Genomic DNA, 26,275 nt, shown 5'->3' with positions numbered 1-26,275 from the left:
CTATTCATTTTTTAAAATGTCTTTTGATGACAGAAGTTTTTACTTTTCATGAGGTCTAATTTATCATCTTTTACTTCTATGGTTATTGCCTTCTTATTTCTGTCTACAAAATCCTTGCTTAGTCCCAAATTACAAAGATATTATACTATGCTTATGTTTTAAGCTTTATAGATCTCACTAATATGTTTTAGTTATGATATATTATTGGATTATTATTATATTTATTGGATTAAATTATAAATTAGTAATAAAATATCTTTACACTGGCAATATTTGAAAATTGAAACAACACATTTCTAAATAATCTATGGATAAAAGAAGAAATCAAAAGGAAAATTATAATGAATGATAACAATACAACATATCAAAATTTGCACAGTGCACCTACCATACTGTTTTGATCACTACTAGACCTTTGCAATATAACTTGAAGTCTGGAATTGTGATGCCTCCAGCTTTGCTTTTCTTTTTCAGGGTTGCTTTGGCTATTTGGGATCTTTTGTGGTTTCTGTATCTTTATTTATTTATTTAATTTATTTTTAAAAACATTTATCTATTTATTTGAGAGGGGAGGGGCAGAAGGAGAGGGAGAGGGAATCTTAAGCAGGCTCCACGCCCAGCACAGATCCTAACATGGGGCTTGATCTCCCGATCCTGAGATCACGACCTGAGCTGAAACCAAGAGTTGGATGCTTAACTGACTGTGTGCCACCCAGGCACCCCTCTGTATCTTTAAAGTGTAATACCTATATGTAGTATATAATCAGCTCTTGTTTTTTTATCCATACTGAAAATTTCTGGCTTTTGATATATCTATTGGATATTTAGTTATAATCACTTACATAATTTTTAGTGAGTTTTCCCCCCTGGATTATAGTACATATTCTTAACTTTTTACAGCATAGTAGAGCTAATATTATACCACTTCACATTAATGTAGAAACACTGAAAACATGTGGTCCATTTACTCCACTTGCATCCTTATTGCTACAGTTGTCACATGTAGTACCTCTTTTATATGTTATAAACTCCTTTGGGGCTATAATTTTTGATTTAATCATTCATAAGTATCTAAAGGAATTAAGAGAAAAAAAGTTTTTCCATTTGCCAATTCCATGAACTTCATTCCTCATGAGTACACAAGTTTTCGGCTGCTGTAATTTCCCTTTAGCCTGAAAAACTTTCCTTAGCATTTCTTGTAGTCCAGTTGTGGTGGTGACAAATTCTACTTTACCTTAAAATATTTTAATGGCACCTTTATTTTTGAAGCATATTTTCATTTGACATAGAATTCTAGGCCAACAGTTTATCTTTCACTGCTGAGTTTGGACAGTTTTTTATATATTCTAGATATTTGCCCATTCTGGGATATATAATTAGCAAATTTTTCTCCCCCAAATGAGGAAGACTGTAGCAATTCAAAGCAGGAGTGAAAATGATATGAAAATAGAAGAGAGATAGAGAAACCATGAACACACAAGTGGTAGGGATTCCATGGATGAGCTCCCCTCATGCATAAGCCCCTCTGCCAACTTCATGCACAGACCTATGAATAATGCAACATTCCTAAGTGTTTTAAGTCCCTTTGAACAGAGAGAAAGCACCAGGGCATCCGTGAAAGACTGGGTATAAAAAGAGAATGTCATACCTGTCCATGATGTCAATGAATATTAATTAACTAATACTTGGAACCTCAGTTTTCTTATGAATGAAATAAATAATATAAAACAATACTATTTGTAAAACAATATTTTATCTATAAAATGATAGTAAAGTGTTTTCTAATTAAAAAATTCTGATTGTGTAAATGTTCTTAAATATCCTTAATGTACTCTGAAGCAAGTTTGTCACATATTTTGAGATATACAACTTAACTGAGTTATGGATTTTCAACTTAGAACAAGTCTTCAGGAAAACTAATATTGGGGAAAATAATGTTGGGAAACAAATTCGGAGAGTATGTGGCTTGTTTACATAAGTGCACACATAAAGAATTATAGTTATTATTTGAATCAAATATCAACAACTAGAAATATGTCACATATATACAACAGTAGTGTGGGAGCATGTATTTGCTCAGTGTGGAAAATGCTAGATTAGATACACCTAATACCCAGAAGTAATAAAACTTTACTTTCTCATTATTCTTCTAAGACATTTATTTCCCACTTAGAGCAGTGATGCATCATCTGAAAGCTGTAAACAATGTTTATAGTGTAGTGACATCTATCTAAGTAGAGCTGAGAACAGGGATGCATTAATAATATAAATAACAATCATAATGGTAAAACATACTTATTTAATCATAACAAAACCCTAAAGAGAGAGGGGGTAATAATTTCCTTACAATTCCCTTACAATTAGTTACCAATGCTTAGGGAGGTTTCATTAAGGTTTCTGTACAAAAAGGACAGAGCCAGGAAATCAAGCCCAGGTCATATTTAGGTTTCTGAAGCAAAAATGATATCATATTACACATTTCTTACATCTAATAATATGATAGAATTTAATTACTTATACTATTCCTAATTCCCAAAGAATGGATTAAATCAAACCACTACTAGAAGAGAGGTTTTGCTAATAATTCTCAAAACACTGACTCCCATAAAGCTTAGGGGTGTGAACGTAAACTTGGCACTTACTGAAAAAGCTACAGCAGTGCCACACTGTGCGTGTGGCAGTTTGTGAGCTGTACAATAAAGCAGGATGGCGCTAGAAACCAACACAGAAACAAAAATGGAGCCACTCTTTAGTTAAATTGGTTTCATAGATAGATGTTCCTTTAAGCCGGAGACCCTCTGGTCTCACATGATATCCATACACTGGTGTCCCCCCCTGATCCGGAACACTATCTACCCCATCACTTGGCAGAATTCTAGAAGATGTTTTCCACATCTTTGTTTGACGAAACGAGAAGCTCTGGGACACTATATACATTAACGAAGAGTGAGAAAAGTCAATTCTTTCTCTTAAGGAAGTGCTTGCTTAACTAATACACATCCACATTGTCAGTGAGATAAGGAAAAATGGAATAAATTGTTACTGGTTCAATTCTGTGTTTCCACCGCATGAAGCTCCCATGTTTTCACTCCGCCAATCCTATTTCCTTCCTATATTCTTAAACAGTGTGTTAAATATTGCTCATGAAAATACCACGTATGATAAAACTGGAAAGTCAGTCCCTGGATAATGATTTCATAACAGAGGGAAGAACAAAAGAATCTTGTATATATTATTCTGCATTTTCACTTATGCACAACTTAGAAAACTCAAAATACAAGATACGAGCTCAATACTGGTTTTTTTTTAAGACTTATTTATTTATTTTGAGAGAGAGAACGGGAGAGTGTGAGCAGGGGGAGGGGCAGAGGGAGAGTATCTCAAGCACACTTGGTTCTGAGCTCGGAGCAAGGCGGGGCTCCATATCATGACCCTGAAATCACTACCTGAGCTGAAATCAAGAGTCAGCCACTCAACAGACTTGAGCCACCCAGATGCCCTCAAGCTCATTACTATTTTGACTAGTCTTCCCCGACTTTATTTACTATTACTGTGCAACTAATACCTATGACAAACTCAGTAAAGAACTTCATAATTTGAAGTTTGCCAAATGACTACATCTCATCAAAGTAATCTCATACACACACACAAACACACAAATCAGATGCAAGAAAAGATTTGTTTGCTTAATTTTTAGTAGAGACTTACCTTGAGGTTGATGGCATAAAGAGCATGAAAGAAGTCTTTCGTTTTTTTTTTTTTTTTTTTTTTTAGATTGTATTTACTTATTTGAAGTTGGGGGGAAGAGGGAAAGGGAGAAAGACTTTTAAGGAGGCTCTGTGTTGAGTGTGGAGTCTGTGGGGCTCCCACCCAGGACCCTGAGATCATGGCCTGCGCTAAAAGCAAGAGTCAGCTGCTTGAATGTGCCACCCAGGTGCCCCACGATAAGTCTTCTTGCCTTAAATTAGCAGTAATCATCTCTCAGACAATAAAAGGATGAGTAACTAGTTGTTTTGAAAAAATGAATTTTTAGCAAGAAAAATGCCATAGTTATGAAATAAAAGATAACATTCCAAATAATAGCAACTTAATTAACAATGTTACATAAACTTCCTAAATATTTGTTTTTACATGATTTTTGTTTGGCAAGATTTACCTTTTTAACTATATGGAAAATTATACATTAACAATTTCATAATCTTCTAAACAGTTACTATATATACACACATATGCATATATACACAAAGAAAGAGAATAAATTTCCTACATACATTTTCAAAATTCTTTCTCCAAAAAACATTAGATTTTATTCACTAAGACAACAGTTCTCACGTGTAGTTCCCAGACCAGTAGCATCAGGCTTACATTGAAAACATTTAGATATGCAAAACCACAGACTCTACCCTAAACCTTTTGAAGAAGAAGCTGGGGAGATGGGTTTAGCAATCTGCAATTTAACAAGGCCTGGAGGTGACTCTGATGTGCTATTAAGTTTGAGAAACACTGCTCTAAGAAATCCTCAGTTTAAGGGTTAGTTGTATAAATGTATTTCTTCTAATTCTGTTCATCCAAAATTGAAGAGAAAAAATATTTTTAAGTATTTTTTTAAAAGCGAAAGCAATTAAGTACTTCTAAAAAACTGAGCTATGCAGGTGTGATAGAAATGTCAGCTATCAAGCTCACAAGAGAGTTTTCTTTAAAAAGTAGAAGTTAGTAACAAAATAATAGCTAATGCCTTTGCAGTGCTTACTATTTGGGTGCCAGGCATGGTTCTAGCACTTTATATATAATAAGACAATCCTCAAAACAGTTCATTTGGGTAAGTATTATTATTATGCTCATCTTACAAGGAGGGAAACTAAGGCATGGAGACATTAAATATGACTTGTCCAAAGCATGGACCTCGTAAGAAGAAAGTGAGGCCTAGAGTAACAACTGGCAAAGCTGGGATGCTAATTCTAATTGGATGTTTCTGTAGCCCCTAATCTTAACTATGATGAAATTTATTATAAGCTTATAATACATTATTTTAAGTACTTAATTTTTATTAATAGATCATTTGTTTACTTATTTCTGGAAAGTAGTGTATGTGTAAAGACACTATTTGTAGATGGGTAAAAATGGAGACCGTTGGGCTTAATTAGACCAATCCACATTTTAGGATTTGGCCAGAAAAGTAGTTAGCTTATTTATTTGTCTATTCATATTTTATTCTGAGACATTAGATTGAGTTGCACTCCCTTCCCTCATTCTCTGATGTCTTGTACTTGTAGCACAAAAGTTCTGGACCAAGTAAACAAAAGTCAAATCTGAATCATAAAAACAGAGGGTCACAGTCCCTCAATCAGTTCCTGTATTTAAGCCAGTTTATATACTCAAACCCCTTGAATGAAAGGGGGACCAAGTCCCACTGAGGAAGGACCCTGAGACATTACCAAAAATGGTTGCTATTAATATTTCTCACAGTCTTCCCCAAAGGGACCTATGTTTGTTTGTTTGTTTGTTTTTTTACCAGTGTAACCAGTGGGCATTGAGGAAAAGGAAATAATCAGACCCTTCTGGGACTACTGCCTCTGATCTAATTTCAAGAGACCGAAAATGTCACTGGGGCCACCAGTCAGAGCAGAGGCTTAAAAGATCAGGTGATCAATGGAGTTTCACCTCAGGTCTGTCTCACAATGGGACCAGTGGGTCCCGGAGCCTGTCCTATGATTATTCCCCAGTTCTATAATGCACAATTGGAAGACATACTCGGTTGCTGGCACAGTTTCCACATTGGTTCCCTGACTTGTGGAATGAAGGCTACGATGGTGGAAAAGACCAAGTTGAAGCTACTATGGCCTCCTCTGCCTAGAAAAACAGTAAACCAAAAGCAATACTCCATTTCTGGAGGTATCACAGAGATTAGTGCCACCATCAAGGTCTTAATAGAGGCAAGAGTGGTGATTCTCACCACATACCCGTTCAACTCACCTATCTGGCCTGTGCAGAAGACAGATGAATCTTGGAGAATGACAGTGGATTATCATAAGCTTGACCAGGCAGTGAGTCCAACTGCAGCTGCTGTACTAGATGTGGTTTCATTGCTTGAGCAAATTGACCCATCTCTGCATACCTGGGATGCAGCTATTAATATGACAAATGTCTTTTTCTCTATCCCTGTCCATAAGGTCCACCAGAAGCAGTTTGCTTTCAGTTGGCAAGGCCAGCAATACACCTTCATTGTACTACCTCAGGGGGTATATCAACTTTCTAGACTTCTGTCATAATTTAGTTCACAAGGACCTTTATCACCTTTTCCTTCCATAAGATATCACACTGGTCTATTACATTGATGACACTGTGCTGGTTGGACCTAGTGAGCAAGACATAGCAACTATTCTAGACTTATTGGTAAGACATTTGCTTATCAGAGAATATAGGAAATAAATCCAACAAAAATTCAGGGGTCTTTTGCCTCAGTGAAATTTCTAGTGGTTCGGTGGTATAGGGCATATTGAGATATCCCCTCAAAAGTGAAAGATAACTTGTTGCATCTGGCCCCTCCTAAAACAACAACAACAAAAATACACAATACCTAATGGGACTCTGGAATTTAGAGGCAACATATTCCTTATTTGGGTCTGTTACTCCAGCCCATTTACCAAGGGACCTGAAATGCTGCTAGTTTTGAGTGGGGCCCAGAACAAGAGAAGGCTCTGCAATTGGTCCAGGCTGCTGTTAAAGCTACTCTGCCACTTATCCAATGGAACTTGAACAGTCAGGGGTAGATAGGGATGCTTCCCTACAGGTGAATTTTAATGCAGGCCCTTAGAATTTCAGAACAAAATTCTGCCATCCATTGCAGAAAATTATTCTTTGAAAATATCTCTTGGCTTGCAATGGGCCTTAGTAGAGACCAAACACTTGAGCATAGGCTCCCAGTCACCATGGAACCTAAATTACTCATCATGAAATAGATGTCATCTGACCCTCCAAGCCATACAGCTGGGTGTGCACTGCAGCACACCATCATCAAATGGAAGTAGTATATATGCAGTTGGGCCCGCGCAGGCCCTGAAGGCATGGTTACATGAAAAAGTGGCCCAAATGTCCATGGTCCCTTCTCCTGCCACACTGCCTTCTCTCTCATTATGCACTTGCAGACTCATAAGGAGTTCCCTACCATCACTTGACAGAGGAAGAAAAGACGCAGACTTGGGGTATAGATGGTTTGGCATTATATGCATGCACCTTTTGAAAGCAGACAGCGGTGGCACTACAGCTCCTTTCTGGGATATCCCTGAAACCAGTGGTCAAAGAAATCCTCTCAGTGGGTAGAACTTTGAGCAGGACACCTGGTGGTTCACTTTGCTTAGAAGGAGAAAAGTGTTTGAAAGGCCAGATGTGTAATTATATCCTGATTCATGGGCTGTGGTCAATGGTTTGGCTGGATGGTCAGGAGCTTGGAAGAAGCATGATTGTAAAATTGGTGACAAGAAAATTTGGAAGCGTAAATAGACCTCTATGAATGGGGAAAAAACTCATAAGGTTGTTTGTGTCCTATGAAAATGCTCACTCATCAAAGGGTGACCTCAGCAGAGGAGAGTTTTAATAATCGAGTGAATAGGATGACCTCGTCTGGCTCCATTCCCCAGGGGGATCAGCCTTGCGGCAGGCTGATTTCATTAAACACATCATGGAAAAGACAGCATTTTGTTCTTTCTGGAATAGACATTTACTCTGGTATGAATTGGCCTTCTTTGCAAGTAATGCTTCTGCCGAAATTATCATCTGTGAACTCATAGAATGCCTTATCCACTATTATGGTATTCCACACAGCATTGCTTTTGATGAAGGAACACATATTACAGCAGAAGAAATGACACCATGGGCCCATGTTCAGGGAATCCACTGGTGTTACCATGTTCCTCACCATTCTGAAGCACCTGGCTTGATAAAATGATGGACTGGCCTTTTGAAGATTTGGTTACAGCACCAACTAAGTGGCAATGCCCCGCAAGGCTGGGGTAAGGTTCTCCAGGAGGCTATACGCACTCAGAATCAGAATCCAGGATATGCTGCTGTTTCCCCTACAGTCAGGATTCTCAAGTCCAGGAATCAAGGGGTGGAAATGGGAGTGGCACCACTCACCATTACCTACAGTGACCCATTAGCAAAATTTCTGCTTTGTTCCTGCAACCTTATGTTCTGCTGGCCTAGAAGCCTTAGTACCAGAGTGAGGAATGCATATACCAGGAGACAAAGTAATGATTGAAATTACCTGGAAGTTGAGACTGCCACCCTGGCACTTTGGACTCTTCATGCCTTTAAATCAACAGGTAAAGAAGGGGAATTATTGTGTCAGTTGAGGTGACCGATCCCAGCTACCAAGAGGAAATGGTACTGACACAACAACAGAGGCAAGGAAGAGTATGTCTGGAATACAGGAGATCCTATAGAGCATCTCTTAGTATTACCATGCCTGTGTTAAAGTCAATGGAAAACTAAAATAACCCAATCCAGACATTACTACTAATGTCCCACACCCTTTAGGAATGAATGTTTGGATAATCCCACTAAGTAAAGAACCACGACCAATTGAGGTGCTTGCCAAAGGTGAAAGTAATACAGAGTAAGTAGTGGAAGAAGGCAATTATAAATGTCGGCTATGACCACATTACAGAGACAAGAAATGTAATTGTTATGACAATTCCTTCTTACTTTGTTATATGTTGTGTGGATGTGTATAGCAAATATCTTTGTTTTCCTATCCTATTCCCTTATAAGACATATCGACTTATCACCATGGTATTTAATTATTAATTTTATATCATAGTATTTAAGTTACAGGATATCAAGAAAAGAGTAAACATCACTTAAGGACTTTGCCTCTTCTTCTGGGGAATGCGTTGCATTTTCAACGGTAAGTAGTATAGTTGTATCGTGTTAGGTGACATTATGACCTTGTTACCTATATTTGGAGATTAAGTATGGTTTAAAGAGATGTGTGTGGGTTCCAAGTTAACAAGGAGTGAACTTGTGATGGTTAATTTTATGTGTCAACTTAACTGGTCCATGGGATTCCCAGATACTTGGTTAAACATTCTAGGTATGTCTGTGAGGGTGTTTCTGGATGAGATTAATATTTGAATTGGTAGATGGAGTAAAGCATATTACCCTTCCCAATGTGGTTGGTCCTCATCCAATCAGCTGGATGCCCGAATAGAACAAAAAAGGTAGAGTAAGGGGAATTTTTTCTCTCTGCCTCTCTGAGCTGGGACATCAGTCTTCTGCTGCATTCAGACTTGGACTGGACTGTATCATTAGCTCTTCTGGGTCTCTAATTTGCCAACTGCAGACTATGGGACTTCTCAGTTTCCATAACCATGTGAGCCAGTTATATATATAAATATATAAATATAAATGTAAATAATATATATATATATATATATAATTGTATTGTACATCAGTAGTTTCTCCTTTTTATCACTATGTGGCATTCCACTGTGTGAATATTATACTTTATCTATTCTCCTATTGATGCACATCTCAGGATCTTTGCATTTGGGGCTACGAATATAGCCACTAGAAATATTGTTGTATATGACCTTTGGTAAACATTTGTACTTAACTTTTCTCATACCTAAAATTTAAACAGCCGAATCACAGAATAATTATAGGTCTAGTTTTATTAGGTTCTTACAAATGGCTTTCCAAAGTGGTTGAAACAATTTATGAGAGTTCAGTTGCTCCACATTCTCACCAACACTTGGTTTTGTCAGTCTTTTTAATTTTAACCATTCAGGGCAGGCAAACTGTGAGGTAGGTAACAGTGTATCTCTGATAGCCCTGCCTATGTCCAATCAAGCAACTCCTCTGTATGTCTTCCATTTCCCTTTTCCCTGGGGCCTTTCACTGCCTTTACTAAGCTGCCAGATTTACCCTAATTTCTACTAAGATGTTAGTTGACAAAAAATAAAATGATAAACTAGAAGTCAGCAAGCATCATCAACCTGCAGATTCTGTTTTAAAAAATATAACTAGTTGTCCACATTTATATATCAGTCAATTTCACGTAATATTCTGCATTGCAGGCTATTTTGAAGAAAAAGAAAACGAAAACAAAAAACAGAATGCTTGTGAGGTAGTTATTAGTGCTATTTACAAACTCTTTTCTTTCCTTCCAAAAATATGATAAGATTGCATTTTTCTGCTCATTTGAAGTTGGTTGTGTCTATATGGCTTGCACTGACCACTGAATTGTGAAGGCAAGTGAGATGTTCTACTTCTGGGCAGAAAATTTAAGAACCAGCCTGCGAGTTGCCATGTGCACTTCCCTATGTCTTAACACTAATGTAAGATTGGATTAAGATGGAGCCTTTACTAGCATGGGTCCTTGAGAGACTGTGATGAGCAGTGGTGTTCTAATAACTTGCATGGAACACATAGGGTAAGGAACAAACATTTTTTTCTTATAAGCCACTAAGACTTTGGGGTTGTCACTACAGCATAACCTAGCCTACCCTGACTGGCAGTCTATCCATGTAAACCGCACTCCAGTGACTCAATCTGCTGATACTAAATATCAGGTTCCCTCTTTAGATGCCTCTGCAGTCTCCAGTTTGCAGCAGTCCTTGGTATATTCATGTTTGTCTATTTCTAGGCTCTCTATTCCATTCCACTGATCAATCTGTCTATTCTTTCACCAATACCACACTGTCTTGACTACTGTAGCTTTATAATAGCCTTGAATTGGGTAGTGTCAGCCTTCCAGCATTGTTCTTCTCCTTCAATATTCTATCAGGTATTCTGTGTCTTTTGCCTCTCCATATAAACTTTAGAATCAGTTTGTCTGTATCTACAAAAAAACTTGTTGGGATTTGTATTGAGACTACATTGACTCTACAGACAAGTTGGGAAATACTGACATCTTGATGATATTGAGTCTTCCTATCCATGAACTTTGGAATAGCTCTGTTTAATTATTTTTTTGATTTCTTTTGTTAGAGTTTTGTAGTTTTCTCATATAGGTCTTATACATCTTTGGTTAGATTGAAACCTAATTATTTCATTTTGGGGGAATGTTAATGTAAATGGTAATGTGCTTTTAACTTAAAATTCCACTTATTCATTGAAAAGTGATTGACTTTCGTATATTAACCTCATACCCTACAACTTTGCTATAATTGCATATTAGTTCAAGAGTTTTTGTTGTTGTTGATTCTTTCAAGTTTTCTACATAGATGATCATGTCACCTATGAATAAAGAGAGCTTTATTTTTTTCTTCCCAACCTGTATTACTTTTATTTCCCGTCTTATTGTATTAGCTAGGCCTTCCATGACAATGCTGAAAAGCAGTGACGAAGAGGACATCTTGCCTTGTCCCTGACTCTATAAAATTCTTACTTTAGATGTGACAATGTGTTCTTTACTAAGGATAATTGTATTTTGGGGGAACATATGGAAAACTGAAAATCCTATTAGATTCAGGTAAGTCAACTTTAAGTAATGCAGTCTTTTCATCAATGTCTTTTAAGCCAGTTAAAAACATTCCACACCTTTTAAATTATTAAGTTTCAATCATGTGCTTAGGAGATTTTCTTACATTTTGGAAAAATGGTAGAATACTTGTTTTGTTTAAGAATCAAGAGGGGGGGCGCCTTGGTGGCACAGCGGTTAAGCGTCCGCCTTCGGCTCAGGGCGTGATCCCGGCGTTATGGGATCGAGCCCCACATCAGGCTCCTCTGCTATGAGCCTGCTTCTTCCTCTCCCACTCCCCCTGCTTGTGTTCCCTCTCTCGCTGGCTGTCTCTATCTCTGTCAAATAAATAAATAAAATCTTTAAAAAAAAAAAAAGAATCAAGAGAGGGACAGAAATGGAGTGTCAGGAACTACCAGTGTAAAAGATATGCCTTCCTATTTATAGTCAAGTATAACAACATGCTACATTATATATAGGAAGCCATTTGCAAGTAACCTAGTTAGCTTATACTCTGACAAGAATATCCCCTAGGAAGAAAAGCTCAAAAAATCAATTAGGTTATTCTATTTTAAAAAAATTGCTCAGTTAAATTCATCAACTCAGACATATTTTTAAAAATAATAGTTTGGCTCATGATTTATATATTAAAAAAAAGTGTGTTAAGAGATACATCTTTTCATGTTACAAACATTTAGGTGCAAGGAACAGGGAGCTGGAATAAGGATTTTTATTTCTTTCTCACATAAAAGTCTGCCATTGGTCAGTCTAGAATCATAAGGTATCTCTCTTCTAGCTCTATTAGCTCTAAGGAGACCTTAAGAGCCCAGACTTTTTCTACCTTTACCTCTACTATTCATAGTTTTCATTCCCCAAATCAGTTTATGTCCCAGGAGAGGTGGTCCCTTTACATTCTATCCTCTCGGAATGAGGAGAGAATTAAGGAGAGGCAAGTAGTGTATACCACTTATCTTTTAAGTAGTTCCTACAATTCATTTCTAATAGGCCAAACTGCTACATGACCACACCTAGCTGCACGGGAGGGTAGGAAATATTCTCTTTATTCCAGGTTTCATGTGGAATTGATGAAAACACAGGTTATAATATTATGGAAGAAGAGGAGGAGAGACTTAAGGGACTAGCTTATTTCTACCACAATCACTCTCCACTCCTAAAATGTCCAGGTAGAGACATTGGCTTTAGAAAACATACTTGACCTTTCTCTGTCCCCTTATTTATTTGCCTCAGAGAGCAGGGAAGACTTACTGGCCTGGTGAGTTTGAAAGAAGAAACTGGGTCTGAGTGGTTCAGCCCTCTTTATCTTTGACTCTCTTTGGAGAGGCAGCCCCTCTGCAGAGCACACATTCTCAGTCCCTCAGAATAGTTAGCAGTGTCAGAGGCCTCACGATAAAGGACTGGGGTTGTTTGCCTCTGCCTGAGACACGGAAAGTAACTCTCAATCTGCACCTTTTTTGCAAAGCTACGGTTGCAAGAGAGTGTAGCCATGTCCTCTAAATAGTTCTGTCAGTACAAAAATGATGTGTTTCTCACACCTGTGTCTATCTCTCAAGTGATTTCATTCACAGCTGAAGAACAGCAATATTATAAAGTGGCCTCTCAAAATGCCAAAATATGAACACATTTTTTTTTCTTAGAAAGTTATAAAGCTATCAGTGAAGAAAACAGCGCAGTCTCACCTTGATTTCCCTCTCCAGGTAAGTCCCACGGCCGTATCTCAAACCAATGGCACAAATTACGTGTAGATAGAAATATATGACGACACACAGAACAGAAATAAATATACAGCTAACAGAAAACACAGGGAAAAGTGGAAATGTTATAATTGGTGGAAAAATAAAAAATAAACTCAAGGAAAGAGGAAATTAAGGAGCAATACCTAGAAGAATTTTCATAGTTGGCTGTGAATCTGCCAGACCCCTGAATAAAATATTCCGTCCTTAGGCTTGTCTTCCAGGACAACAGTCAGGCCAAGCTATATCTGGGAAGAACTGTATCCAACTGCCCATCAGACATATTTCCTTTCCCTAAATCAAGGTAATGATTGGGTTCTGTCTCTGCTCATTTGACATTCCTTGTGCTACCAGCAGTTAAATTTCCTCAAGACAAGTAAATATATCAAATGCTGAATGTATTTTACAAAAAAAAAAAAAATCTAAAATCAGATACAATAAGAGAACTTAAACTTAGATGTGAATGACAGCTATGAAAAGAACGATCTAAGTGTACCAGTGTTTAAAATAAGATAAACCTCTATGTCATTCATGATTTAGACATTTTAAATGTTTTCGTTTCTGTAACATGGTAATTTAGTTCTTCCTTCCTGGTGAGAAGATTGCGGTGATATCAGCCAGGATTATTGAGATGAACTTTGTTAGCATGTGCTTAAAAATAATTTAGAATATTAGAAAAATTTGAAACAGGGTTTAAAATTTTTTTCAATTAAAATGTCATTGTTAGGAAGGATAGTACACTGAAATGTTTTAAATCTCTTAAATTTGAGGTGTGGTTGCATGAATACTGGACAAAAAAGGGGTATTTGTAATTATAGTTCTGGATTTCTAGTATAACTTGCATACATGAACCAGGCCTTTTGAGTTTTCTCATCTTACGTTAGAATATAGAGCAGAGAGTCCTTCCTGTTCCTTCTAGCTCTAAAACCCTTTGGTTCTATTCATTAAAATGTATTTATTAGTGATGGCATAAGTTTGGCTAAGAAATGAGTATATTTTAATAAAGAAAACTATAAGCTAGTACTGCCCCCCTTTTAAGGCTTGTTTTATTCAGTTTTATGGTGAGGAGGGCAAAATTTATTGCCAGCAGCAATAAATTTACAAAGCTAGATAAGTATTTTGTCATTTTAATTATTCTCTACAGAATTCCTCATATCTCCCTGTCCTTGAATAAACAAGAGTTTCTAAGATTGTTTATTTTCTGAATCTGTTTTATTTTAAACAAAAGAGAACAAATGGCATTCAAATACTGTTACCTAAGACAACTGAGCAAACATGCTCTTGAAACTTTCAAGAAAAACAAGGTTTCAGCATTTTTTCCAAGATAATTTTTTTTGTGCCTTGGATTGTAAAACAGTTGCTGTAATATTAACTGAATGATGTTTAACCTAGTAAAACAAACATTTTCAGAGGATCTGGAATTCTACATGAATTCCATATAGCAAAAACATCATATATACTATCTTAAATAGAAAACAAAGGAGTATCTTTTTAGTTATTGCCAACCATTAATAAATCACAAGAAAATTCTTTTATACTAATGTTTGAACATTCTCTCTTATGTTCTGTGCACCCTTTTAACAATTTTGTCACTTCCATTTTTGGCAATGTTGCAAAGTAGATACTGTGAAAACTTAAAAGTGCTGACTAAAGTATAAATTAAAACCTATTTACATGCAAAGCCAACCTCTTAAGAAAGAAATCTGTGGGGCAAAAGGGAAAAATCTGGAAATCCTGAGTGTTACAAAGAGGCTGACACTTTCTTTGGCTTCTGTGAGGTACCAATCTTCCTTAGGAATAGGATTTGATCTCCCCAATCACGGCAAGGCAGTGGTGGGGCCTTGGGCCTGAGCAATGAGTGTACTATATTATAGATCCTCAAAAAGTGGGAACCCTCAAAGGGAGACAACCAGTATGAAGGTAGACTAGACAACAAGGACTAACAGAAAGCTTGAGCACTGGGTGTTACATGCAACTCATGAATCGTTGAACACTACATCAAAACCTAATGATGTACCCACATGTTGGCCAACTGAACATAATAATAAAAAAAAAAACCTAAAAAATAAAATAAAATCATGTAGGCTCAAAAAAATAAAAATAAAAGAAAGCTTGACTGTTTTGGCCTGTACTAGAGGTAGGGAAAATCTTGTCCATTGAGAATTCATAATCAAGATTTGTACTCAATATTTAAAATATACACAGGACTTGGGAAAAACCAAACTGACAGAATAACATAAAAAACGGCCTTCTGTTTGTAACATCACTGGGACACCAACAGAAGCGAAGGCAAGCCTCTCAGGAGAGCACACCCGCTTACAAGATGTCCTCGGAGCCTTGTGGGCTTCTCAGCCATGATCCTAAACCTGAGAGCACATGAAGTAACCCACCACCATTTTACTCTTTTTCTGTTCTCCTATGTTCACACATAAAGAGACGAAATATCACACAGATGAAAGAGACACAGGGCACAGTGGTTTAGGGCATAGCCTCTGGAGCCACTTTCAAATAATGGCTTTGTGAGTAACTCTGCACAAGATCTCTAACCTCAGTTTTCTCACCTCTGAAGGGGGAATTATCACAGCATCTATCTTACAGGTTGTTTATAAGAATTAAACGAGTTAATATGTGGAAAGTAGTTAGGACCAGAACCATGCCTAGAAGACAGGGGGCACTGAAAAGGACAGCTGCTCTCATCATCATTAGATCACCACAGTTGTGGTCACTGATTACATTATCCCAGCTATTCCATGGTTAGGCTGATCCGTCTCCAAATTTACCCAGATGCATATCCTTCTGGCTTAGAATTAAATCTTGAGGTAAACCTAGCAACTATACACAACAAAATTATATGATTTCACATGACTAGCTTCTTGGTTGAGAGGCAGCAGATCTAAGAACTGCAAGAAAATTTAATGGGCAACCATTACGCTATCTAATTACAGAACATGTGTTTAGAACTTGGTATTTATTTTTTATTTATTTATTTTTTTAAAGATTATTTATTTATTTGATGGAGAGAGAGACAGCCAGCGAGAGAGGGAACACAAGCAGGGGGAGTGGGAGAGGAAGAAGCAGGCTCCCAGCAGATGAGCCTGATATGGGGCTCGATCCCAGAATGCTGGGATCACGCCCTGAGCCAAAGGCAGACGCTTAACGACTGAATCACCCAGGCGCCCCTATTTTTTGTTTCTTTTTAAAGCTATACTTATATGTAGATTTCCAGTGTAAATCATTTGCCTTATAAATGTTATGTTAACGTACACACATTTTGATTCCTCAGAATCCAGAAAATTTTCATGCAAAACTCTAAGCCACACACGGTTGAGCAAACTGAAGTCAGCTTTTATTGCAAGAGTGGATGCACCAGGGGCACCTGGGTGGCTCAGTTGGTTAAATGTCTGCCTTTGGCTCAGGTCATGATCCCAGGGTCCTGGGATCAAGCCCGCATTGGGCTTCCTGCTCAGGAGGGAGTCTGCTTCTCTGTCTCCCCCTACTCGTGCTCTCTCTTGCTCTCTCTCTCAAATAAATAAATAAAATCTTAAAAAAAAAAAAAAAAAGGAGTGGATGCATCATGGCCATCGCAGCCCCAGCACCTTCCCCCACCGCCACCACACACACGAGTGGACACTGACCACCAGCCTCCTCTGGAACCTGGGAGAACAGGGTTAGGACACCAGGCTTCCGCTGGGCCTTTGAGACTCATCAGCTCTCCAAGCGCTTGTGTCAGCTAATCCCATCTGTTCTGCTTCCTCTCTTCTAGGAGCTTTCATGTCTCTCCCTAACTCCCTTCATCACAATGACATCAGAGGGAAGAAGCTCCTCAGCACCCTCCTTACTATTAACTCCTCATGAATTTCAGCTCTGTCTTGACTCCCAGCTCATGATGGGGTAGTGAGAACCAAGTGGTACATATGTGCAAACTGATGAACTGCATTTACTGTCTAACAAGAGTTCTTGTTGAGCTTCATACTATAATTCTACATTGACTTGTTTTACACTTGCTGGGGGATAGAGTACTACTTCGTCCATCTTTGAGTTTCCTTCAATACCTAGCACAGTATCTTACAAATATTTCATCACACTGCTCTATTTATTTTATCAGTGACAACATAAACCTCATTGCATGTCCATGGAAAAGTGCACTGAAATGGGATCATTCTGCAGTTGGTCAGTCTATGTAGAAAAAACTTTAGTAATATTATTTTAACATTAGGTTACCTCAAAAACCGCATCAGAACCACAGCTGTAGCTGGAACACGGCCCGCACACTCTCATCACATTTTCTCTCTTCTCGCTTTGGAGGCTGTACACTGCCCTGCACAGGTTCTAGTGCTCTGCGACAAAGCCAATGGTGACACCGGGAGGGCACTGCACGTCCAGCTGCAGATGAAGACGTGACAGAGGGGAGGACGCTATGCACAGATCTACACACGTACACACCATCTAGATGTGCTCTGAAATCCTTTAAGGGCTAAGGAAATTGTTGAGAGAGAGTCCTACACGGGCCCCTCACACTTCTAAACTTCTTGCTGTGTGTGCCAGCAATGCAAAGCTCTGACTGCTCCTTCCCGTGGCCACTTCTCAGGGTTGTTATTGGAGGGAGCAACCTTGAGGGATAAAGTCATGTTTTCCTCAGGACAGGGGAGGCTTGCTTGTCACTTGCTATGAAACAGCCAGTTCCTTCTTTAATTCTATGATGGGCGTGGTTATAAAGGGGATTTTTGTGATGATTGAATTGTAGGGTATCTGCATTGTGTGGTGGACACTGGAACGGACACGGGTGATCAAACCTCACAAAACTGAATACACACACACAGGACTACAAATAAAACTGGAGAAATGAGAAAAAATCTATCATGAGATAAATGTTCTATAAATTGAGTATATTTGTAATTTTGATTAACTTTACTACATCATGGCTTACTTTACTCAGGGAAGGCTGCATTTATAGGATTCGAGAAAAAACCCAACTCAGGAATATGAATCCAAAAGGATTAAGGATTAAAGGTGAAGATTCATCTCAAATATCAGGCTATTATTACAAAAACAGTAATGAGAGAGGAATAAGACCTGGGAACAACATTCTCTGAGGCACTGTACTATTTGCCAGGTACCGTAATGAACAGTTGACATTTATTTATTACTATTTAATCCTCAAAGCAATCCTGTGTGATAGATGCTATTATTATCTCCATCTTATAGGAAATCAAACACAGAGAAGGTTGTAAATAAATTAACATTTAGTAAGTGCTGGCACTTACTGTGTCTTCTAAATATCCCCATAATCCTATGGGGTATTGTGCATATTTTATGTACAAGAGCACGCAGCTCCAAAGAAGTTAAGTAAATCGCACAATTTAAGTAGGTGACAAATCTAGAATTCAAAATTCTGGTGGACCTCTTGCTAAGGCTGCTTCATTTCCCTGCAGAGAACAACTTCCTAGAGCCACACAGGCTGTAGAAGAGCAACCCGACTGTAACTCAGAACGTCAGCTTTCTAGGTCCAGCACTCGGGGGCCTGTAACATCCTCATCAGGCACGTCATCTTTCTGAGCCACCCCTTCTTTATCTGTGGCAAAGTGTGGACTGGGACGGGGAGTGTAATGTCATCCAAGGTCTCTTCCTATTCTAAAAGCATTCGATGATGTCTAGGGACATCTTACCTGGGGATATGTAGGTACATTTGGACACATGTACATGACTTCTGTTCTAGGTCATAGATACATTTCCAATTCAGTAGACACAACTGACAGAATTGTGGTCACTGAATAAATAACCCTAATTTGTGCCTGACCCACCAACTAGCGCCGGAAGACAAGAACCCACAAGAAAAAGCCCTCTGTGATTTTCCTTGGGTGAAACAATGTGGCCTCCTTCCTCCCCACTCCCTTCTTTCATGCTGACCAGCAGACCCAGTGAAAATCCCCTCATTGTCATTCTGGAAGGAGCACAAGCGTGCTGTGAAGACTTGGATCAGGAAGAAACCAGGGATAAGACCTGCATTCTCTGACCTCTTGCCTGGAGGAGGGACAACAGAGGCAACAGCAGATGCATCTGAAAGGTCTCTGCGTTGTCATGATTTCTCAGCCCATACAGTCGGTGACCTCGAGGACGAAGGGCCTTAGTTTCCGATAAGCATTTCTGGTAAAGTTGTCTGTGTCTTCAGTTACGATGTAAACCGTTTGGTCCAGGTTGTTTTTAATATCATATCTCTTATTAGTTTCAAAAGATGTCATCACTATAAAATAAAATGAGAAAGTCACTTTAAATTAGAAGCAGTTAAAATGGGCCTCGAGTGCTTGTATGGCATTTCTTAGCATGTAAAGAAACACAGCTTTTTCAAAATTTCATTGAAGCATATGCAATTGCTTGGAACATCAAAATATTTTATAATCCTTGTAATAAGCATTTAAATCCTTCGGGATTTATAACATTTATTTTAAGCTCAGCAAGATGACTTTAAAATGTTTATTCACATAACAGGAAGGATTGAAAACATCTTTTGTAAGATGATCATGTCTTATATAATATTCAGAAAACTTTAGTTTTAAAAATATTTTAAAGAAATTATACATTGCATCACAAATGAGTCAGCTCATGAAATACGGTAAGATGACCAAGGTCATTACAAACTGCAAATGGAGAAAGGCACCAAGAAGAGCTGGAGGCCTTACATACAGCCAAAGGAATCTGTAAAGTTGTTGCTCTAAGGGTCAGGAACACTTTTCCAACAGATGACAGGCTTCATGTTTACTGTGTTCATTTCTTCCTCTTTCCAGCAAATCTAGATTCTGCTGGTCCTTCACTAAGTCCTTTATTTTCTCTTTTTTTCCCTCATCTATAAAACGTGAATGATGGGGGCGGAGAGAGGGAATAGGTGTAATGGGGTAGACCAGATAACATATAAGATCTTTTTCAACATAAAATCCAATATCATATCACTTATAAAAAAATAAAATTATACAAAAATTCCCTTTTTAAGTTTCTAGCGCAGTCTTTTCTCCTTGAACCATTAAAAAATGATCAGTATGAATAAGGAACTGGATATTGAATAATGTTGATTCAAATATTGCTGATCACCACTGAAGTATACATATTTTCCAGGGGTTCAAAACGCTGAAGAATGTGTACGTTGTTCAAGGACTGGGATAGAAAGAAGTAATTAGGGAAGATAGAAATAATAGAACTAAAACAAGTTAGCATTAGAAAAAGAAATTGATAGAAATTATTACCATGTATCAATTGATTTTTAAAATATCTTCAATGTAAATTAATTAATTACAAATATATTTCATCGAGTGAAATTAACCTATCTGCACCTGATCAGATATAAGAACTGTCTAGGTAGGAAAAACACTTTCCTCCAGTTATACTCTAGAAGACTAAAACATTTAATAATGTTTTTGATAAAATATCAAAAAATCATCTTCCTGCTGTAGTTAACAGCATCTAGAAAAAGCTGTGTTGACACAGATTGTTTCTAGCTCAGTCCCTACTCACTGGTCTCAATGACCTACAGACTGGTGTTACTCAGAAGTTCAGGATGGTTTAACCTGAACCAGCCACAGAGAAGGCAATCTTCTCAGTGGCTTAGGGAGAGGGAGTCACCTAGGGTGAATCTCATGCAGAAGTGTCCAATTTTATATTATTTCACAGGTACCTCTGAGAGATTAACATACTGATTCCATTCACTTGAGTTACTAAACGCCAAGCTCTTCCCCAGGCATTCACTTTTAATAAGGGGGGGGGGGTCCAAGAGGGCAGGATATAAATAGGATTAGGGCAAAGGACAAGAAACATTCTGGAATATGATCCCTTGAAAAGGGAAACTGGGAATATCATTAGATAGATTTTTTTATCTTAGTTTTACTTTGGGATTACTCCCAAGATGCTTGAATCCTTCTAGTGGAAGAAAAGAAATCTCCTTCAGGACAGACTGATCCTATCATACACAATTTTCTGTCATTCCTAACTTCTGAGCGTGGAACATTGACTGAAATGTCATATTTCCTTAAATTTTTGTTGAGTAAGTTAATGAATAGATTTTGAAATGAATAAAATTGAAAGTGACTTAAGTGGACATGAATGTTTAATCGTGTGCTTAATTATAAGAGGGTGAAGAACACAGTCCATGCTTAATTTAAGACTTTTTCTTGTATGAAAACACAGCCGGGTGAGGGGTCTACACATCTCTTACAATTTTCAAAAGTGGCCACCAAAATGGTTTACAGTCCAATTAAAAAATTTTCAGAATTTTAAACTCTAGGACTAAAAGATTAAAAAAATTCACTACTTCATAAAATGTCCACTGCTAGGCAAAATAGCTTAAAGAAATGAAGTCCTTTAACATAGAAGTTTACCTAATAAGACACGGTGGCTATTAAGGAGCAGTTCCTTGAGAAGCTAGTGGAGTTGCTGGCAAACTCAAGGCTCAGAAGCCATGTAAACCTGCTGAGTTGGACAGAATTCCTCTGAGGAGTCCCGATATCCTTCACATGTTCTCAAAAGTCTAGAGAAGATAGAGGAAAGTGACTGGGTATGTACCTTCCACTTATACCCAAGCAGGCATTTCAACTAAATAGCATCATTATAGCGTCTCATCCATGCAGCGGTTCCTGTGTGCCAGGAATTGTATCAGACATTGACAACTCTCAGAACTGCCCAAGAGGGTAGGGATAGTTAGCACTACTTTGTAGATGAAGAAATTGAAACATCAAATACTTAAGAAATTTGTTCAACATTATAGAACTAGCAGGGAATAAAGACAGAATTAAAAACTACACTGTCTAGCTCTAAACCTGGTTTTATTTTTTATTTGTTTCTGGTTTTGTTTCTTAATTCATCCATTTTGGAAAGGGGAAAGTGAACCCATCATATCTATCATTTAACCTCTGTCAGGTTAATGGAACAAGTTGAGCAATTGTTTTTTCTTTTAACTTTAATAAACAATTTTAAAGCTGCACAATTTTAAAAAGATGGGGAAATGGTCTAGAGACCCCAGACTTGCAAGGAGAAATTATTATTATTATCCATGCATAAAAAGGATTTTCTAAAATTTATTAACTATAAGCATCCAATAAGCTTCTAAAATAATGAAGGGGTTTACTCTAGCACTTTAATGACTTCATGTGTATTTTATAGTTATTTTACAAAGGGATGGTTCAATAAAATTTTTGGCTCCTACAAATTCCAATTTCTTCATCCAATTGTACTGCATTTCTCACATCATCTCCTTGGCAGTGTATCGATAGTTTTCAATAATAATATATTGAATTAAAAGAGGAACTTGTCAACTTCAAAGAATATTTTATTGATTACGTGGGGAGTGAAGTACTGAATTAGAATCCCTTGCTTATCATGAATTTAAATACCTCCTGTTTCCAAGACAAAAATAGCTAGGATTATAGAAGAATCTAATGCTAGCTATATCTCAGTTTCACTAGGTAAACTTTTTGATTTTACACCATTTGAGTTTACAATCAAATCTGCTTATCCCTCAACTTTATGACGTAGGTTTCAGAGTAGCTTCCTAATTTTTATACAGAAGGGATTTAGGGGACCACCACTTTGTGGGAGGGGGCCCCATGGACTTGGCTTGAAGCTATGTGCGCTTGGTAGGCACCTTATGTTTACTTTGTAATAGGTTTTTATGAGGGCTAGAGTTGCTGATGAAATTATGGGTGGTGAGGGAAAGCAAGGAGTCAAGGCACCTGATGAGTTTGTCACTAAGTGTTCTGTTCCTTCATGTTGTCTTTTTTTTTTTTTTACGGTTTTATTTATTTATGAGGGAGGGAGAGAGCAGAGGGAGCAGCATAAGGAGAGGGGCAAGCAAACTCCACGCTGAGCGCAGAACCCCATGCAGGGCTTCATCTCATGACCCTGAGATCACGACCTGAGCCTAACCAACAGAGCCACCCAGGCACCCCATGTTGTCTTTCTTGATGTTTACTCTTACCTCCAAGTAAATGACACCCCAAGTGGCATCTATGGTAGCTTTTTTTCTATCCCTATTTTTCTAATTTCCTTCAAGAGGACATCTTGAATATCTTACAACTCAGTCTGAATCCTTTATGAAAGCCCTACTCTTCGTACTGAAAATATTCCTATACTTTTGCTCCCCCTTCACATATCTGAAATCAGTATCACCGCTCCTATAGTCTCACCAAGTGGACCTCTGTCATCACAGACCCACCACCTTTATCCACTGTATCCAGCGTGTGTCTTTTTTTGTTGGGTCCCCAAGTTCATATTTCATAAGAAAATATTTTGGATTTGTATGAAGTACCTGAGCTAATAAGTATTCCAGACCAGGAGGGCAGTTTGCCACAGGAATTGGCTCTGGCATCCATGCTGTTGGAGAAGACTGATTTAACACTGGACATCTGCCAGGCTGGTACCATATATGTAGGATGAGAGCCACCAGTTGGCTGGTACGAGGGGAAGGTACTGAGCTGATGTAGACTGTAGTATCCCATAAGCAAGCTTCCTGGGTAGTACGCAAGTGGAGGGACAGTAGGTCATGGGGATTCTGTGTTCAAAATCAAATGAAAAAATTACACATGATTGAAACTACAATATATTGAAACTTAGCATGAATTTTTACATGGAAATTACATGACATCTTCTTGAAAATAGTAAGAGGCTTCATTTTCATTACCATGTACCAAAAATGTAGTAGAGGGTTTTCCAGATTATTAACTCATTTAATCCTCTTAAACCTTCTGAAATAGTGTTGCTCACTTCACAATCACAAAAACTACGGTTGAAGAGATGAAGTAATTTGATAGCCTTTCTATGCCCATCTCATAAGGCTGCTGCAGGCTTAGCACAGGGACTGGAATAAATTTACCACTAGGCAGATTCTATTTTTATGTTCTTTATACTATTATTAAGTTTATATAGACAGCGAATGGTAACTCTGGGATTTGAAATCACATCTTACCTTCAAAATGGTGACTTGAAGATCTGCTGTTGCTAACCCAATCACTTCTTCATATCCTAATCATCTGGTTCTCACACTGCTCTCCTCCAATCGGTGGTCAGTTTAATTAACTTGGTCACTGTAAGTAAGATCACAGTCAAGGAAACCAGATTTCTTTAAAGAATCACAATATTTAGGAAGAGAAGCACGCAAAATATGAATTGAATAAATATAAATTAGTGTGAGTTACCACTAATATATGACTTTAGATTTTGCTTCTTTTATCAAATGTCTCTCAAAAGAAGCACCCTCAACATCAGCCAGGATGGATCAGTGCAGGCCTGGTAAGGAGCTTGAACTCCTGCCCAGCAGTAACAGGGAGCACTTCATCCCTTTTCCTGTGAAAGGAAGTCTGGTCCCCTGCCCTCCACTGGAGAAGCAGGGATCTCATAAGCATTTCACATACATTGCTAAAAATGTGGAGAATTAACAGCATTTAGATATGAGACTGTCCATACTGCTGAGATGTAGCTTTAATGTTAAAAAAGTAAAATCTGAATATTTTTATCACCGTGTGTTTTGTTTTGCTGTCTCAGATTTACAATAATTAATTGTTTTAGTTACATAAGTAACTGAGCTCTGGTTGACTACAAGGGGGCACCTGATAAACTCTTAAGTTATTCCTAGCATTGGAAAGCCTTAGCTGAAATCCTGTGAGAGGGAGAATGCCAGTTGTCTTTCTCTGAACTTCTAGGAAAGGCCAGAACAAAATGTAAAGCAAAGCCAAGCCTAGAGCAAAAAAGATCCTCTCCTCCTGATTCCAGGAAAAAGAGATGTTTTTTAAAAAGTACTGCAGTTGAAAACTAAATAAATAATGCCCAATAATTTATTTTTCAGATTTCACTACAGATCCATTTTAGCTAAAATTAAATAAAACCAACTCTAGGTTAGCAGAAGAGTCCAGCTGAGACCTGACCTGTAAAACTGGCTGAATCCTTAATCATATTTGTGTTTTCTTATTTTGAATATTCTTTTCATTTTCTGTTTCAAGAACTTATTGTGAATGACTGAATTAATTTCAGAGCCTACTGATGGATCTGCAGTTCGGAAAACACAATATTAAAAGCGTTTCTCAAACTTAGCTGTTGATAAGAATCAACAAGATAGGATATTTTTCTTTTTCAGGACCTGTCTTGGAGATTCTGATTCAATAGGTGACCAGGATCTGCATTTCTATACTAGCAAAAGAAACCCACATTATTTTGATAGGCTTAATATATTAAACTACACTTTAAGAAACAACACCTTAGAATTTTTTCTAAAACTTAAAATATAACTTGCCATCAGAAGTCAATGTATGTAGCAGCATTATTCATAAAGGCCAAAAACTGGAAAGAATTCAGATGTCCACGAAGTGATAAATGCATAAACAAGGTGCTTATACAATAAAATGATTCAGCCATAAAAAGGAATAATGTACAAACACATTCTACAACATGGAAAAACGCTGAAATATGCTGAGTGAAAGAAGCCAGACCCAAAAGGTTATACGTGTTTTGATTCCACTTACATGAAATATCCAGAATAGGCAAAGCTATACAGATATAAATAGATTAGTGGTTGCCAGGAGCTAGGGGAAAGAACAAAACGTGGAGTGATTGCTAACGGATATGACTTATTTGGGAGGTAATAAAAATGATTGCATGGGTTTGCAGCCAAACAGAACAGGAGTTAAGTGTAAAGTGGCCCCAAAGGATACACAAGATTGTGATCTAGTAACATTGCTCACAAGGACTGGAGAATTTCCAAGGTCCTTTTGTACCATTTGAATTTTGAAATACCTGCATTATAATTTTTTTTAATTGCAAAAATAAAGTGGTCCTAGGGGAAAAAAATAGTAGTGATGGTTACACAACCCTGGGGATATAGTAAAAACCATGGAACTATACACTTTCAAATGGTGAATTTTATGTATGTGAGTTATTCCTCCATTAAAAAAAGAAAGATAAATCACCTAAAAGATACAGAAATAAGACACTGAGGGGCGCCTGGGTGGCGCAGTGGTTGAGCATCTGCCTTCGGCTCAGGGCGTGATCCCGGCGTTCTGGGTTCGAGCCCCACATCAGGCTCCTCCACTAA

The 26,275-nt window shown here is 37.8% G+C and overlaps 1 long non-coding RNA gene across 3 annotated transcripts in view; it reads right to left on the bottom strand.

The window, feature by feature from the left end:
• Nucleotides 1-26,275, bottom strand: part of LOC103678262 — a 76,244-nt gene that overhangs the window by 21,487 nt on the left and 28,482 nt on the right. For 2 of the 3 annotated variants that reach the window (XR_005836550.1, XR_005836552.1), the window contains exons 6-10: nucleotides 24,158-24,275; nucleotides 23,501-23,743; nucleotides 21,576-21,724; nucleotides 19,227-19,453; nucleotides 17,434-17,595 (exon numbers count right to left, since the gene is read on the bottom strand). This is a non-coding gene — a long non-coding RNA (uncharacterized LOC103678262). The remainder of the gene's footprint in view (nucleotides 1-17,433; nucleotides 17,596-19,226; nucleotides 19,454-21,575; nucleotides 21,725-23,500; nucleotides 23,744-24,157; nucleotides 24,276-26,275) is intronic. The other variant, XR_005836551.1, reaches the window with a different exon arrangement.

This window comes from Ursus maritimus, unplaced genomic scaffold, assembly GCF_017311325.1.
Source record: "Ursus maritimus isolate PB19 unplaced genomic scaffold, ASM1731132v1 scaffold_20, whole genome shotgun sequence".
Classification (NCBI taxonomy): Eukaryota; Metazoa; Chordata; class Mammalia; order Carnivora; family Ursidae; genus Ursus; species Ursus maritimus.
The sequence above is the reverse complement of the archived record's forward strand: the minus strand, read 5'-3'. Positions and strand labels throughout refer to the sequence as shown.